This window comes from Pelophylax lessonae (genome assembly GCF_965119305.1).
Source record: "Pelophylax lessonae genome assembly, chromosome: 1".
In the NCBI taxonomy this organism is placed as follows: domain Eukaryota; kingdom Metazoa; phylum Chordata; class Amphibia; order Anura; family Ranidae; genus Pelophylax; species Pelophylax lessonae.
This window is the reverse complement of record NC_138768.1, coordinates 143,799,579-143,818,614: the sequence shown is the minus strand read 5'-3', so window position 1 is coordinate 143,818,614 and position 19,036 is coordinate 143,799,579. Positions and strand designations below refer to the sequence as shown.

The 19,036-nt window shown below is 41.5% G+C and overlaps 1 protein-coding gene across 4 annotated transcripts in view; it reads left to right on the top strand.

Moving 5' to 3' along the window:
- The window catches only part of SSBP2 (single stranded DNA binding protein 2), a 330,065-nt gene that overhangs the window by 132,955 nt on the left and 178,074 nt on the right, over positions 1–19,036 (top strand). The window lies entirely within an intron of this gene.

Here is a 19,036-nt window from a genome sequence, read left to right as displayed (position 1 = left end):
AAAACGCATCGAAAAAGCGTTAAAAATGCGCGTGCAGAAACTCATCCGTAACGGATCTGAAAGATGTTTTTGTGGTGTGAATGGGCACTAAGAGATTAGTAGACATTCTGCTAAAGGTCAGTAGTGCACTGGTCTACATTTTATATTGTTAGTGAATTGTGCTGGGTAAAGTAGTCTGCTCATCCCATACAGACAAAGCATCAGAGGTGAGTTCCTGAGAGGGGCCTTGTGTTGCCATCGCCATTGAGAGCAATTGATAATACAGCCCAGGGAGCAATAGGTCTTGGTGCTTGACTCTAAGCACAGCCATTGTCTTTGAGTGTGATTGAGAATACAGCTTTGGGAGAAATAGGTCTTGGTACTTGGTTGTTTTACCATTTCTCTTCTATAGTAAAACTTTTCACACTTAAAAGGAAAAACTCACGTTAAATAAAATAAATAAATGCACATTTTCTTGCTGGTTTTTGGTAGGAGACTGGAAAGCATTGCACCCACGATCAGAAGATTGCAGGTGCCTTGCTGGATTTCTACAGACTGTCAGTGTGAGCTGTCTGCCTGTACCCCGTATGGCCAGGTAGTTACACACAATGGCGGGAAAAATCCATGAACTACCATAGCTCTCAACAGCTCTGTGTAGTTTATTGAGAACCATAAGCCGACAGCTGCAAAGGCTGTCAGTTCTTGTAGTTTTCACATTCACAGAACTCTGTGAATGAATGATGGGGCTGAGCGAGTCCCGCATGGCCATGGTTTTCTTAAAATTGTGACAGCGAGGGAGAAGATCCCCTGCTTGCTGTCACAATGAGGGATTTGGAGGGGGGGTGCAGGGGCCAGTGCTATAGTAAAATGTTACACAAACCAATAAGATAAAAATAGAGTATATAAACCCAATGTATGGGACCCAAAGCTAATCAGTGATTTAAGTCTGGTCACTGTCTCATTGTTTAAAGCTTGGTGGGGAACCTTGAAGCTAATATACACAGTAGCACTAAAGGCAGGAGGACCAACTTGTTATGTTACATGGGTGTAACGTTACAAAAGGTGAAATTATCCTTTAAAGACTGAGTGGTCATAGTCTAGAATAGTACAGTTAAGGGCTAGTGTACTCCAACCCCAATTTAATTTTTCAGGCAATGGAAGTTGATGAACTCACCTACTGGCTTCTTTGAATGCTATTGATAATAAAGCTTTAGGAGCAATAGGTCTTGGTGCTGGGCTGTTTTACCATTTATTTTCTATAGTAGAACTTTCCACACCTAATGACTCAGTGACCATGTTCTAGAATTAGCACAGTTAAGAGGTAATGTACCCCAAACCCAATTAATTTTTCAGGCAATGGAAGTGGATAAACTCACCTGATGGCTTCTTTTATCTTAGGGAAATATGCCTGCTGTATATTGCCCCACATCTCTAACCAGAATCTTAGGGTGGCCACAGAGTAGCAGATATTGAGAGGTGGGGAGATGTCTGTCCTTGGACAAGCATCAGGGCGTGTGATCCCCCCTCCCCCCGACGCCGAAAACAGCACATGTACTTTTCACCTGCTCCTTTTCTTCATAGTAGAGGGAAGCTTCCATAGGAATTTTTCCAAGCACTGGAACATTTCCCTGTGCGATATCAAGTGACTTTGATTGCCAGAGGGTATCATTATTGCCTACTTGCAGTATTGGGCAATCACAGGCAATATGGAAATAAGGAGCGTTGCTTGCTTTTATCAAGCGGTCTATGGACATTCTTATTCTTGTACCCTGTCACAAAGAATAAACTGAAACTAGAAGTGGCTGCAGCAGGTTATCAGTCCTAGGAACGTAGGTGCAGGTATCATGCAAGGTACCCTAGAGATATGGGTAGGGTGGTGAGTGATTCAGCTATCGGTCAAATGTTGGAGTTCAATTTTAGTTGGATTGACCTTTTAAAATAATATATAGAATTGTAACAAACGAATGGGCAAAAATTCTAATTTCAGTGGCAGTGTTAGTATTTTTCTGAGATCACCAGCAATACTTCATTATAGTTTTAATAAAAGCTTGACAATGAATGAGAATGTATTCTGTGTTCGATTATCATTTTTTTGTTTAAAAAAAAATGTTTCATGTCCATTCTGTATTTCTGTTTGTTTGTAAATTTTATGGATTTGGTAGGGTTTTTTTTTTTAAAATGTTTTTATTGTTTGTTCTGTTTTTTTATGGAAAAAGCGTATTGCTGTGTGATTAGATTATATGCTTAGAGTTGGCTAACAATAAGCAGGATTTGATCAATTGTATTTTGCCTAAAACTTGTGTTCCATCCAGAAGTTTTCTGCTTGTTCAAGTCACCGGGACAGAGAGAATAATCCATCCGAACAGGGGATACAGATGACAATAAAATCTCCAAACGAAAATCTTGAAAGTCTAAAATCTTTTACTGTTCAACTGGTGACAGCGAGAAAATGCAAAGCATGGCCAATGCATTTTTGGAGCCATGAAATCCCTCCATCATCAGGGCTAAAGAGAATGGGTAAAAATATGACAATGAAGCAAAATTGCTGATGGAAAAGACACACAAAAAAAGAATGGCAGTCGTCCCGACCCTTAGGTGTAAAACTTGTTTTATCTGATCAACAATTTTTTAGGTTTTTACTCAGATAAACATTATTTTTGCTGGTCATGTTTTTGCTGTTTGTCTACTATTATTTTAATTCTTTTTTTATGTTACCATGTGTAGTTTCTACCTGCAAATTTTGTTTTTTCTTGAAGGGGGATTTTGTGGACCTCAAAACACGTTGGCTGTCCTTTCGCTTTTCTTTCTGTCACCAGTTGAACAGTTCAAGATGTTGGACTCCCAAGATTTTCATTTGGAGATTTTAGTAATGACTTTGTCCACTTTTCAAAAATCTGTGAAAAGCTGTGTCCCACACCCTGCCATCACCTGTTCTTAAAGTGGAGTTCCACCCATTTTTAATAAATTGGATTACATAGATGTATGTAATCCCCTTTAAAACGACTTTTACCAATGGAAAGTTTTTTTTTTTTTTTGCTAGTAAATACCTTATTTTCTGCTTTATTTATCCTCTTCTCACTTCTGGGTCCGGTCGGCGATTACCTCATTCGGCGATTCGCAGTGTGTGCTGGGATGTATTTCAGGTCATGAAATCTCGCATTATTACACAGGAGATGAGCTGTACTGTGTGCTCTGCCCCGCCTCCTCTCAGTGAGGATATAATGCTTTCAGTCCTCGCTCACTGAGAGGAGGCGGGGCGGAGCACGGCCTCAATACAATACATTCAGTACAGCTCACTGAGAGGAGGTGGGGCGGAGGCAGGGCAGAGCACGCAGTACAGCTCATCTCCTGTGTAATACTGCGAGATTTCATGGCCTGAGATACATCTCGGCACACACTGCGAATCGCCGAATGACGTAATCGCCGACCGGACCCGGAAGTGAGAAGAGGAGGAATAAAGCAGAAAATAAGGTATTTACTAGCAACAAAAAGAAAAAAAAAACTTTCCATTGGTAAAAGTCGTTTTAAAGGGGATTACATACATCTAAAGTCACTAAAATGGGTGGAACTCTACTTTAAGGAATAAAAACCTGACAGGCAAGCTAACCTTTTCCTGCTCTATCCAAAGCTACAAGAAAAATTATGGCTGGAGCTTGACTTTTTTTTTTTTTTTCTACTTTGGTTTTAGAATATTTTCTTGCTTTAAACATTGAAACCAATTTTAAGGTAGAATGGGGATTGTTTTATAAATTATTTTTCTTTTCAGTTACAGTATATCTTTCTTGATATTATTCTGTATTAGCTTTTTGGTATTTTGTTCATTAAGTAAAACCATGACTTCCTATTTAATGAAATATGTGCTACATCACTCAATTTTAGTGCTCCTGCTGGGGAAGTCCATCTAATGCAGCTTCCTGTGATAGAATTGCTATGATACTGTGCCGCTCCTGAGCTCAGAGCAGTGTTGTCACCCTTTATGTAGGCTGCTTCTGAGCTCAGAGCAGTGTTGTCACCCTTTATGTAGGCTGCTCCTGAGCTCAGAGCAGTGTTGTCACCCTTTATGTAGGCTGCTCCTGAGCTCAGAGCAGTGTTGTCACCCTTTATGTAGGCTGCTCCTGAGCTCAGAGCAATGTCGTCACCCTTTATGTAGGCTGCTCCTGAGCTCAGAGCAGTGTTGTCACCCTTATGTAGGCTGTTTCTGAGCTCAGAGCAGTGTTGTCACCCTTATGTAGGCTGCTCCTGAGCTCAGAGCAATGTCGTCACCCTTTATGTAGGCTGCTCCTGAGCTCAGAGTAATGTTGTCACCCTTTATGTAGGCTGCTCCTGAGCTCAGAGCAATGTTGTCACCCTTTTATGTAGGCTGCTCCTGAGCTCAGAGCAATGTTGTCACCCTTTTATGTAGGCTGCTCCTGCTTGTGCTACATTGGGATGAGAAGCTGTTGCAGAGGGTGTGGCTATCACCATTGCTGATTCAGAAGGCTGTAGCTCATCAATCATCGCCTGGCCACATCAAGTTCTGCTGACTGCTTTCTGGATTGACAACACTACCTCTGTTGCTAACATCTCCCACTATGAGCTGCAGTGTCTGGAAGGGGGGTCGTGTGAGACACAAATAGAGAATTCCGCTCACTCAGCGGAAACAAAGGACGTTTTTTGTTTACGTTATGTGGATTGTGCTTCATATGGTAACTGTTCAGTCTGCCTTTGATTGTGCTGTAAGATCTAGAAGAATGGAAAGAAATATTGCCATCTGTTTTACTTTTAAGGGGGAGGTTTAAAAAAAAAAATAGTGTTTTGAGGTTCTCTGTGTATTTAGAGATCTATTAACTAGAGTAAACGTGTAGTTTCAGCAAAATGCCACTATGTAATGGACAATTTTAAGCACATCCCACCCTCTGCTCCCTTCTTTGAAAACCCTAAAACTATTGGCCAATGGGGCTGTCCAGTACGGTGTTGGAACAGTAAAGAGGCAAATAAAAGAAAGCAACCAAGTCCTCCATTTCTTGCTTTGCCCAGGAAAAAAAAAAACTGCAAATTAATATCCAGTTGGTACAGGGGCTTTGTCTCTTTGTACCGCATTTTCCCTTCAACCCCCAATGGGTGTTCGCATTGAATCAGAAGCAGGGGAGGGTTGCGGTCGTATTTGCACATTTGGTGGGCATGTGATTTAATCTATTCATTTGGGAGCAAACTTTTTCAGATAATGAGATTTCCAATGAGTCTCTCATCCCCTCCCCTAAAATTGCCCTTTTATCTTTATTACCAGGGTCCATCAGATCTCAAAAGGCTTGCCTACTATGATTTTTGTTCCATCAGCTGCCAGACAGCTCATATCTAGATACTGTAAGTCTGCTTCCTATGTCGATGGAGGAGATGCAGGTGCAAGAGTAAGATACTTGGGACAAATTTAAAACCCTATGGTATGCTTGGATGCACTACTCCACCTCAGACTCTCTGAAAACTCTAAATACTTTATAACTGGGGGAGACTTTATGCTTACTGAGCAGTCAGTCTTCTACACATACTTCCCTGCTATGGTAGCTAGGTCACCACCCCTCTTCCCCAGTGATGTTACAGTCCTTGGGTCCTATTTAATTTCTCCACCATGCAGCCTACTTACCAGGCTTTTGTATCTTTATGGTAAATCCTTGGGAGGTTCAGCTCCATCCTCTCCTCCTTTCTTCCCCCCGTTTTTTTCCCCTTCTCCTCTTTCACCTCCCCCCCCCCTTTTTTTTTCCCCTTAATGCCTATATCTTTTATGTACTCAATTATTGGATTACAGTTGTGGGCCCCTCTCGTCGTATACTCATTTGACACTTTATGTCCCCCCCCCCTTATCAGGGGTGGGGTGCTTTGCGTACCCTTACGTCTCTCTACCTCTCAGGATCTATTGGCACTTTTCCACTGCAAGTAACGGCTCGGCTCCACTCAGCACTGCTTGGCCCAGCTCGGCTCAGTTTGCTTTTCCACTGCGTGGTATGAGTCGTCACCTTTCAGCACTGTATAGGCTCTACTCAGCTCGGTTTGCTTTTCTACTGTTGTAGTACTTAGTACTAAGTGGGTGGGATTACAACGATTCTCTGACCAATCAGTGGCTAGTAGTGACAAACAATCAATGCTGCATGCAAAGGATTGTGGGCTATGGTATCGGTACGGCCTGCTTGGAACCCCAAATAGAGGTGGTACTGTTTAAGCGAGCCGTACCGACACCGTACCATGTAGTGGAAAAGCGCAGCTGTACCAAACCGTAGCGAACCGTTCTAACCCGTACCATGCGGTACCATGCAGTGGAAAAGCGCCAAACCGATCCGTACCATGCAGTGGAAAAGCGCCCTTTTTGACTATTATTGTTACTTAATATCTTATCTGTATCAATAAGTTTCCACATCTGTGTGATGTAGTACCAGTTGTTTTAATGAAAATTTTTAATAAAGATACAATCAACCAAAAAGAAAGAGACTGTCAAACAAGAGTGCAAAGAAATCTGCATACCTGAGTGCCTTGGGATTTAGTAAGAACACAAAAATGAGAGTGCTAGGAATGTTAAGGATAACTACTGGTTTGCTTTAAACTTTAGTGGTGGAAGATCAAAATGTATTATATTTTTAGCTTATTTGATTTGGTTTATATCGGGTTAGAATTATTCATGCAATAAATAACATTGTTTTACAAATTTCAAAACCTGAACAATGTTTCCCTGAGCATAATGGGTTAGCTAAAGAGGCAGAACAATAAACGAAGGCAGGCCATACATTATGCAATTTCCTTTCCCTCAACCATGGACTGTGTTGATGGGGGAATCCCTCCTGCTGCACGATTGTATTCTGACAGCGGGAGGTTTCCCCACCAACAGAATAACATGTTCACTGCCGGCAGCTATAGTCACTGACAGACTGGTTGTATCGACTGTACAACCAGCCTGCCCATACATGTATTAAAATTGGAATTTCAATCTTTCTATGGCCAGCCTAATTATGTTTTGCAGCTCCGTTTATCTGACAGAAACATTGGGTTAAGCTAAGGAATATTTCCTTGTTCCGAGGGCTCATAAAGTTCTATAGACACTGGGAATCCTTCAGCACAGCAAAAAGGTAATAACCTCAGTGATGTGAAAAGAAGACTGGAGCACTACCTACTGGCGTAACAAAGGACAACATCACTTTAAAATTCATATTTACCCCAGTGACATCATTTTAAGTTATATTTTTTTTCCTGTCTGCAGTAAATAAAGAAAACATTTACAAAACCGCCATACATTTAGTTGAAGGATTTCCAGCAATTCTCCTGTACTGAGCTTTCGAATGCCATTCATACTGGCCGTGTCTTCTTGCTGTGCATACTGTACCACTGCTTTTTTAATAAAACAAATTACATTAGAATCAGAGCAGCTTCTCCCGCACACATCACATTCCATAGCACAGCTAAGCTCCTTCTTGTCAGGAGTTTGCAGAGTCAGCACTGGTGACCAGAGAATGGGTATATCATGGCATTGCCGTCTGACAGGGAAATGTCATCGTTGGAATTTTCTGTAATTATTCCTAATGATAATTTAATGTGCTGTGTTATAAGCCTGAAACGGCATCTTGCTAATTTTAAACTGTATTTTTGCAACCACAAAGCATGCAACAATTATTTCTTAACAATACAGCTGTGTAATTATTTCAGGAAGCAAACTTTAAAATTCATGAAACCTGATTACTAAATATGAATCAAACTCCCTTTGTTTTTACGACTGAAAATGGATTTCTCTTACAGATTTGTAAATCATTTTGGAGATAACCTGTCCATTTAAACACGGCTAGTCATTTTGTTGCTACTTTGCTGTGGTTGGTAATTCCTTTCTTTCTGGTTTTATTCTTAGATGCTTTGAGGACAGTTCTGCTCTTCCCTATCCCAGTGGATGCTGCTATTTTTTTTTCTTTTTCTGCGGCTGTGAGCTTAAAATATAACTCTGACGATTGTCTTGGCACCCAGAGTATACATTAGCTCTGTTGGTGAATTAACAAAAGCACCAAAGCAGAAATTGGGAATAGATAAAGATGCCCAGTGATATTAGATGATCCGTGTTCTTACTTTCCAGGTTCTGCAGGATTGTACAACACTTGGAGTGTGCCCGTGGGGTATTTCAGCTGCTGCTGAGATTCGGCAGATCTTTTGCTCTGGTTTTTGTTTTGTTTTTTGTGCCGATAAATAGCCTATTGCTTCCTAGTGATGACATCAGCATTAGGGGTATACATGAACCTGTTAAAGAAAAAACTGTAGTGTTTTGGATATATATGTGTGTGTGTGTGTGTATATATATATATATATATATATATATATATATATATATATATATATATATATATATATATATATATATATATATATAAAATATGATTTTTTTTCACATTAGTGCATACTTAAAAAAAAAAAAAAAAAAAAAAAACAGTTTAAAATTTTTTTTTATATTTTTTCCACAAAAGAACAAATGTTACATGCACAAGATTCCAAGAGCACCTTAGGTTATCTAAAAGAGTATAGTAGACATTAGATATGGGCTCGGGTAAGTTTGGGATCCTAGTCCAACCCACCTGCCCGATGCCACCAGGAAGCTGACCCTGCACACAAGACCACTTTTAACCCCGACTATCATAAATGAAAAGGGGAAAATTACAGTTTATAAGGCATTATACATTTACTTTAGTGTGCTGCAAGACTTGGAAAATAATCCCTGAAAACTCTGTCAATAACAAAACGCCAAAGTGAAATGCACAAAAAGAGTCTGAACTCTATTTGTGGGAAAGTTGAATGCAATAAATTGATGTCATCTGGTAATTCAGAACATTACTATAAGTGATAACATCTCACTTACTTACAACCTAAAGTCATTATGGCTTAAATGTAATATAGGAGAGAAGCTTATGGCTATGGTAGGTGTGGCTTATTGTGTCAAAATAACAGCAAACAAAAATTCCCAGCTCACTTGCCAGCCAGGGTCAATTTGGTTTGTTGCAGGCTGGCTGGTAAGTGGGCTGGGAATTTTTGTTTGTTATTTTTTTTCATGCGCTCCTTGTTGCAAAGGCCGGTAGATGTTGGGGTGGTTGATATTTGTTTTGTTAATGAGTTGCAGGGTTCTTCTCTAAAATGACAGGTATACTTTAACTACTTGCTGCCCGCCCACCATCAAATGAACATGGAGTGGTGCAGCTCTCGTTCTGGGAGGACGTCATGTAATGGCGCCACAGAACAGCCGCTCTCACGTGCCTGCGCCGTGTTCCTAGGACACCGCGTGGCCCAGATTTTGGTAAAGAGCCAATGATGTGGCTCTTTACCCATGTGATTGGCCAATGTGTCCAATCACAGCCGGTCATATGTAAATAAGGAAGTACCGTTTATCGGCCCTGCTCGCCTCACATTGTCATATGTGTGGTGAGAAGAGCTGATCAGCGTCTCCTCCTCAAAGGGGAGTCCAGGACAGGTAATCAGTGCCCTGATAACAGTAAAGAAAAAACAGTGCACATAGTGACACAATCAATGCTCATCAGTGATCCCAGTCAGTGCCCATTAGTGATGCCAGGCAGTGCCTTCTCATCTATCGTGCGCATCAGTGCCACCAGTCAGTGCTGCATATCAGTGCCACCTAGCAGTGCCCATCAGTGTGGCATGTTCGTGCCACCTCATCAGTGCCCATTAGTGCTGCCTCATCAGTGCACATCAGTGAAGGAGAAAAAATACTTGTATACAAAATTTACTGACCGAAATTAAGAAACGTTTTTTTTTCTTTTTCTTTTTTTTTTTTTTTAAACAGCTGTGATTAAATACCACCAAAGAAAGCTGTATTTGTATGAAAAAATGATAAAAATTAAATTTGAGTACAGCGTTGCATAATTGCGCAATTGTCATTTACAGTGTGAGAGCGCTGAAAGATGAAAATTGGCCTGGGCAGGTAGAGGGTGAAAGTGCCTGGCATTGAAATGGTTAAAGATTGATCCCCCCCCCCCCCTCCCTTCCTTAATCTGGCGAGAGTATCAGGTGTTACTTTTCTTCTTTGTTTTTTTTATTTCTTTTTTGTTCTTTACAGCTGTTAATAGAGAATTTTGCATCTGCGTGATATCAAGAGATTATTGTGATCACTTTGGCATAGGAAGATTAGGATAATATCCGCTACTGAATCCTGTTAACACAAATCCTTTTCAAGTCGCCCACAGGCAGTAATCTGTATACTTTTCGGGCAGCAGTGAAGTGTAGGTGTTGTGCTTGTTGTCCATCAAGTTTATTAATAAGTACATTTCACCGAGTTAAGGGTTCTAAAGGAATAAGACATTAAAGTAAGCTTGTGATTATATATTGTCGCAAAACCTTGAAAGTACAACACTCAATTTAGGCTCTAAAGTCAAATACACTTATTGCACCTCTGCATACCACAAAGTATGTAGGCAAACGCCACACCCCTGCTGCACATTTTTGTGGACACTTTTTTTTTTTTTTTTTTTTTTTTTTTAGCGCTGCATTTTTGTTATTTTTTTAGCACCAATTTTCCTTATATTGGCATTTTAAAATAAAAGTTGCAAAAATAAATGCTCATCTAAAGGTAGAATAGAAGGTTTACTGTTGTATAACTTTTTTGGTAGTTTATGCATTGTTTCAATACAGGTCTATATGTATCAGATCAAAAAAAAGGGGCAACCGAGGAAGAAAAGACAGGCAGAGGGTTTGGTTCCAAAAGAGGGACAGTCCCTCCAAATGAGGGAAAGTTGGGAGGTATGATATATGTACTCTTATAGTATATCCAGCTAGCAAGTGAAGTACTTGACTCCTTTTCATGTTTTAGCTTTATTATAAAAGCCTGCTTTTTACAGAGCTCAGTAGCTCAAAGTAAAATTTAAACACAGGAGAACAAGGCAGAGCAGTGGCTCCTCCATTATTAGAAGGCTCAGCATGAGGGCACAGTTTTATCAGTCCTATGGCCCGGTTCACACCATAATTTCTGCCTTCCAGATGCATTTCTGCATGCACATTTTTGATGTGTTCCAGTGTGTTTTTTTTCCCCCTCCTTTTTTTTCTTTAACTCGATTGAGGACATGTGCATTCCGGCTTATTTTTAATCTGTTTTTCTGCATTCTAGATGCGTTCCATACAGAAAAATGCAACATGTTTTACATTAATTGACTGCACTGGAATGCACAGCACTAGTGTGAACTAGGGCCATTGGAATCTATTGTTAAACACTGTCCACTACGTTTTTAATGCAGAAAAAAAATGCATTTGACGGCATTTGCTGTGAACCAGCCCTTAATGCAGGCAGTTTGTGTTGCTTTATTTCAATAGTGCTTAAAGTATATGTAAACCCTAACTTTGTAAAACAACCCATTTAGTTTAAAATGGAGAAGAAAGGCAAAATATTTGTGTATACTGTACATGTAAAAAAAATATATATATACTATGGTATAAAAACATTATAAATACCCTTTTTTCACATACCTTCTGTTCTCAGAGCTGCATCAGGAGCTCTGAGAGCTTAGGGAGGAAAATGGCAGCACACTGGTCTTCCCAGTGAAAGGCTGTGTAGGAGCTACATGTCAGCGCAAGTCTAATCATTGGAGGAGAGCAGGCTGAGTTCTCAGCACAGCTAGAAAACTGACCACACCGTGTTTTCCTGCCTAGTGTGGTCAGTTTTTAATAGGAAAGCAGAGGGAGGGACTGGCAGAAACGCCAGGGATTTCACACAAAGGAAATAATACAAAGAGAACAGGATACTTTTTCATACAAGTATATGGTACAGCAGAAACCTATCAGGAAATGTTGGGGTAACATTCCTTTAATGCTCTGTGAACACATTGTTTATAGGTGTGTGTGTGTGTGTGTGTGTGTGTGTGTGTGTGTACTTGCACAGCTAACCTGTGATTTTTCACTTGTGTAGGAATTAAGCTAGGTCATCTCTTTTTCTGCCCACAGTACAGGGGATTAGAAGAAATTTAAAGCCAAATTTAGGTTTTATTCTAGCAGCATTTAAAATAGATTTCATTTTTTTTTTAAATATTAATTAAAATTGGTCTTTTTATCTGCTTGGAATTGAGTTTTAACAAAAGAATAAAACTTTAAAATGATTTTGACCCAAAATTATATTGGGTCCCCTTAACCAGCTTTGTTTTATAAGCACTGGTTTACTTCTTTTTTTTTTTTTGCTGGTCATATCAATATTTCATCAATTTATCCAATGCTCTCATATACTTAAAATTCAGCCAGAGAAAGATATCTTGCAGTAGGCTGGATTACATAATAATCCTAATAGTTTGCAAGTATCTAATGTTCAGCCCCCCCCCCCCCCTTACATTGGAATTAAAGGTTTGATTTAACCTTTTTCACTGTCCTATATTTATTTGTATAGAGATCTGATGTAAAAAGGCATGTAGGATATTTCTAGTGTTAAAACCAAAAACATTTATCCCTGCTTTAGTTTACAACAAAATATAAAAATAAGAGAAACTAATCCTGCTACATGTAGCTTGGAGCAGAGTATGCTTATCTTCCACATTCAGTCCAGACTCTAGTACAGCCATGCGGGGGAGACAGGTACTCTTTGAATATCTTTCACAGGCTAATGCCATATTTCCATTCTCATTGCATCCTGAGTCACAATAACTTGGTGTGATGCCGCTAGCTTGGCACTGTGACACATAAATGTATGCCGGGGAATCAGCGCTGTCAATTTGCATGCATTACTGCAGCGGAAGAACTGCTGAATATCACAGTAGTTTTAGTAAAAAATAGATGACTATTTGGGTTTTTTTCTCTTTTGATTTATGAGTCTCAGGTTTGCTGTAGTATTAAATTCTGACATCTCCATTCATCCATAGACAACCGCACGTCCTACAGAACGTTGCCTGGATTCTTTGTCCTTGCTCTTTGCACTGTATATTGGTTGTCAATGCAACTGTTTTTTGTATTCCCCTTTTGTGTGTGACCTGCTTTATTTTTTTCCTGGCTGTAGCGGTGTCTCTTTTGTTAATACTACTGCTACAGATGTAGCTATTTTTTTTTTTTAAAGGGTTACGTTTATTAAACTTTTATGAACAGTACATCCATTGCCAAACTTCAGCAGTAGTACAACTAAGCATACTCAATATGAAATGCAGCTTGGTCAAATACACAAAAAAAAGGGGGGAAGAGAGATCCATTTATCCATACCAAGTAATGTTATTACAGAAGAAGGGACCAGAACATTCACATACCTTATCAAAACAATGCAAAAGATAGAAGGTGAAAAATAAACTATGTGCAATATATCTTAGTCCCGGTTCACACTTCGGCGTTGCAGGAAAGCTGCGAATATGCAGCGTGTTCCCGCACCCCTGGCAGGTCACACTGCCATATGCGATACGCAGGGGGTGTCAATTAAAAGTTAACGACACCCCCAGTTGAGATTGCATATCGCAGTGCAATCTGCAAGTTCGCACAGAATCGGATCACACTAGTGTGAACCACCATGCGATCCGATTCTGCTGCGGATAAAAAAAAAAAGGGTCATGTGCGTGTTTAGTGCGATTGCGGTGCGAATTCAGCCATACAAACTGTATGGCTGAAATTTGCACCGCACATGAGATAGCATGTAATTTAGGAGCAGTGCGCTCTGAATTACATGCGATCTCTATGATCGCACTAATGTGAACCGGCCCTTATGGTCAACAACAGTACATAGACAGGAATACAAGAAAACCAAGGGCTATGCTGGAGCCACCATAACCTGTCAATCACAGATGCAGCTTTTAGTTTGTGTGGGTGTTCTCACTGGAAGATCAGTGTCCTAAAGAGAATCTGCCATGGGGACCAACCTCTGTCTAAAGCCTAGTACACACGCAACGAATTTCCGCCGACCGATCGTCTGTCTTTTGTCCAGAGTTGTGTTTTGTTGGTTGGAATGTGCTCTAGACTGCACACGAATTTTCCCGCACGACAGAATTCTACTTTAGAAGTGATGTCATGTGTTGGTTTGCTTTCTTTGTGTTCTTTCTTCTCTGAGCATGCCTAGTCTTGCTCATAAGATTTTTTCCCTGTCGAAATCTGTACTGACTGCATGAAAATTGGACGTGTTTTGACGGAGGACAAAAATTTTATAGCCTGCACACCATAATTTTTTCGGCCGAAAAGTCGGAGTCGGTTGTCGGAAGCATCATACTAACAAGCCGAAAATCGGCAGATTGGTCGTCGGACGAAAATTCCCGGCCGAATTTCGGTTCGTATGTACGAGGCTTAAGAAGCCTCTGGAATCTACATACCATTGGTGCAAAAAGTAGTGTGCAACTGATTTATTCAGTGGCTTCTACGATCGATATTACACTGCCACCACCACAGCCTCCACTGGTATTTACATGGGATTGTAGGCTGCATTCTTCATACATAAATTATATACTAAATTATTATAATAATAATAATGAGAGAAACAACTTATGGTGTTGAAATGGCCGCGGCACTTTTATTGGTATAATCCATAAATAAATATTTATTTCACATAAATACAATAAATAAATGTATAATAAAAAAATTATTTTAAAACTCAAAAACGTAATAAAATTCCGCTCCGTCATAGAACTCAAGCGCTCAGCAAAAGTTTTAAAACAAGTCCCCCCTTGATACAAGGGTGACAAACCACATAAAAGTACACGCGACAGGGAGGGAGGGAAGCTCGCGGCTCTGATCCAGGACACACTGAGGAGAGCTGGGCTGCGCGTCTTCTTATATAGACCCAGACACGTGACGCCTCACACGCGCGTCACGTTTTTCCCGCCTTGGTGCCAGGTGATTTGCCCGCTCAAACCTGACTGACTTCCCGCCTAAAATCTGACTAACTTCCCGCCCAAACTAGCGAAAAGCTTCCCGCTTTAATTTAAAAACCTGACTAGCCATACTAAAGCCGCACAACTAAACCCTATGCAATAAAACCCCGTAGCCCCAACTAAACTATATATTAACCCTCTCGCAGCCACAAGCCCATGCTGCGGGCCCTATTACTATGTGCCCACATCAGTGGCGGTTCTACATTAAATTGCCTCCCGGGCAAGACTCCCTCCCGGCGCCCCCCCCCCCAAAAAAAAAATAACATGACAACATAACAATAAATGCAGAGTGCCACAGCATTGCCCCCCAATAAATGCAGAGTGCCACAGCATTGCCCCCCAATAAATGCAGAGTGCCACAGCATTTCCCCCTTTCAATGTAGAGATGCCAGTGTGCCACCTTTCAATGCAGAGCGCCAGCGTCCCCCCCCCCCCCCGCGCGAGACCCGTCCGTGCACTTACCTCACTTCTCTTCAGTTCAGTCCCCGGATTCCCCGCGTCTCCTCAGTCCTCCCGCGGCGCCTCCTCCTTGGCCAATGGCGTGGGGTTTGCCTTTCGGCCAATCAGGAAGCGGGAAGACCCGCTCCCTGATTGGCCAGGAGGAGGATCAGTGTGACAATAGCGAATTTTCATTCGCTATTGTCACACAATGGGTGGGCTCCGGGGGAGGTGGGGGAGCAATGCTCTGCGCCTCGGCTCGGCTGTCACAGTGAAATTATTCAAAGTTCCTCGGGCGGCCCGGTACCATTTGATCCACGGACCGGTACGGGTCCACGGCCCGGGGGTTGGGGAACACTGTCATGCCGCCCCCCACGTGTCATGAAAAAATGTCACCCCGGGCGGCTTCCCCGTTCGCCCATGCCTAAAACCGCCACTGGCCCACATTACATTCTTTCCTTTGGCAATTTGTTCGGCTTTGGCCACACCTGCTCACTGTGTCTCCATTTACCAAGTCTAAGCCCCTGTTCGCATCAATGCTATTTGACAGGTCGAATCGCAGCCTGTGGCCGGTAATAGGAGCGTCGCCAATCGGTGCGATGCTGACTTTGCAGCGCCGCACTGATTTCCAAAAGTAGTTCCTGCACTACTTTTGGCAACTTCGGGCGCCCCTTCAATAGACATCTGTGCATGAACCCGCACAGATGTCTTTCAAGTTGCCCTGAAGTCAGGCTGAAATGCAGCTTTAAAATCGTGTGAGTTTAGGTGCAGTCACACTATTTCAAAGCTGTTTTCAGTCTGAACGAAGGCTTAAAGAGCTGAATGCAGGTGGTGTGATTTTGCTGCGATAAATCATGCCGCAATCAGCAGGCAAAACTTGCCGCTCAAAAAGGAGTAGGAGCTTCTTTTGGGTGACAGCGTCGTGCAGACCGATTTGCTGCAATTGCAGTGCAATTTATCGCTGCAAAAATCACAATGCGATTGGGGTGCATTAATGGCCTCACAAATGCGTCCCGTGTTTTGTCGCAATTCAAATCGCCTAGGTGTGAATGGAGCCTTAGAGAAGGTAAAAAAGATAATTTCATAGATAAATCGAGCTGCTATAAACCTTCATAGACAAAATATAAAGCATGAACATAACAGACATGCTATAGCAATACAAAATAAAATTAAGGTTAAGTAAATCATATAAACTGTGAATAAATAAGTAAAAAGTCCCAAATAAAAGAGTGCTCGTGCAGATGTAAAGAAAGCAGGAGCTCCACTTCTCAGTGCCTCCAGGGTTCCCATACAAACAGACACTCCCCACAAGTTGTGGACCTACTATTGTAGTCAGGTCAGTAGTGCTTGTGTTTGGGGATATACCCCTAAGTCTCCAATGGTTTGTTCCTATGGGTCCTTCCCAGAAGGTGTACCGCCACGCATGCAAATAAAACACCAGGGAGGATCTCATATGGTTTTATTAAAACACACAGAAATATTGTAAAAAAAAAAATCACAATTACATTTGTAGGTGCTTATAAGAACCGCCACTGGGTATGTAAGGCTTGCATAGGGAGGAAAAAAGGCCCACGGCTGTGCATGTGTAGAAAACCAGCGTGTACTCCGACAGGATATGTCGTCAACGGAAATTACGTCAGCACATAGACCACACCTTGGCTAATTTTGTCCTGATTGAATGTCGTCAGGAAGTTGTTCTGTGGCCATTTTGGTGATGGTATTTATACCTTTAATCCTAACCCTTAATGTACCCAATGAAAATGAACCCCCATAAAGATACATAAGTGTTGCCGGTTCCCATACACTTTAATAAATGGTGCATGAAACATACAATGTATACGTGAAATAGACCTCATAGAGTTTAAAATTTAAAAAAAATAATAATTAAATGCCTGTTCAGTTGGCAAAAACATAATAAGCCTAATTAAAAATCAGTATTATTGCCCTCTGCTGGTTAAGAGGTATATGTGCTGCGGTACAGAACCTGGTGGTCCCCCATCCATGTACTAACCAGGCCTGATTCCGGTTTAGCTTTTGAGATCAAACACATTCAGGGTGGTGTGGCTATAGGCTATCTATGTATGGCAAGCACATAAATCCACTGAAAAGCAGGCTTAGAGTAAAAGACTAAAATTAAAAGGAAACTGCACTCTTCCTAAAATATAAAATTTCAAGGGAGCACCGCCCCCCCCCCCCCCCCCCATTTTTTTCTTTGTTTTATTAAGCCTTTAAAACCAAACTCATCCCAAAATAGTATATTAATCAAGGTCAATATATTCAATATTTGTTCTTAAAGAGAAACTCTCCTTTCTACCAAATATTTTTTTAAAAGGGGGATTCTACTTTAAAAAAGGTAAGCAGCACAAATAGTTCCTGGTCATATCCCCAGCATATTGATTTGAAAGGAGCAACAGCACACCAATGAAAGCGTGGGAATATGACTATATCCTTTTCTTCTTGTAGTAAGCACCTATTATTAGACTGCACAGTGCCCTACACAGCAACTCAATTGGTGCTAATGCTGGACAGCGCTGTTGTACAGGGGACTAAAGAAAGCTAATCTAAAGACAAATTTAACTACACTGAAGCATCAAATAAACCATAGGGAGGGGGACCCATGGGTATTTTCTGTATACATGTATATTACAATAAGCCTTTCTAATACCACCTACTGATGTTAGTTATAAATGAATTTACCGGCCTTAAATGCAGACAGTGTATTGTTTCTCACTTAGTATTTGCATGATATGGAGCCCCATCTATCTCTCATGGCTTTCTGCCCCTGCCCTCAGTATGCGGGCAGTCTAGTGAAATGGTAAAATATTTTTTCTATGGTTGGATCATAGAGTATATGGGTAAGCAGTTGGAAAACGGGCTGGAGAGAGTTGGGTGACAGCACCTTGAAAATGCCAATTTTCCATAGGCAGAGATAAATGGTATCTTTTATGTGCCTGAGATATTCATATTTATTTGCAATTATCAGAATAGGGAAAGCTTGGAAAAACATCTGTACAAAAAAATGAACTTGCTTAATAATAGAAAAAATGGTAATTTGTTATAGTTTTGCATTAAAGCATACAATTGCTGTATGATCAGAGCAATGCATGGGCTTCTGCATTATTTAAACCCCAGCTTTACGTCCATACAGTGGTACGGACCAACCATTATGAGACTGGAGGAAGAAAACTATAGTCCTACAAGTGCAGTGACATCACCACACTCAGTGGTGTATCATCCATGTGTGCAGGGTGTTCACTGCACATGGGCCCCGAGAGGGGGGCCCACTGTTCTCTCTGACACACACTGCACCCATGAATGCCTTAGTGTGCCCAGAAGGGGGAGAGGTGACATGCATCGGACCCTAGTGTTCCCCCACTGGGGGAGCGCCGCCGCACGCCGGTTTTAGGCGATGATTGAGACATGGTGCACACTGGATGGGGAGGGGGGGACGGCACCACCCATCGGTTCTAGTTATAGACATTGGTCATGGAATCAGGACATAGTAGTGAGAGTGCACTCACTGTCAGAGCAGTGCCCGCACTGTCAGAGCAGTGCCCGCCTATCCTCTCCACCCAGTTCTCCAAGCAGTTCTATGTCTGCAGTGGTGGAGAAAGTCAGCTGATTCGTTGAAAACCAGTGGAGTGAAGAGAAGGAGCTCTCCCCCCTATGTGAATAGATGTGAAGATAGTGTGCCCATGTCAAGAGATCCATAACTGGAAGCACCGTGAGTCCAGACTGAGAGCACAGAGCAAGGAGGGGGAATCGACTGACACAGAGCAAGTGAGTGCCAGGGTCACCATCCC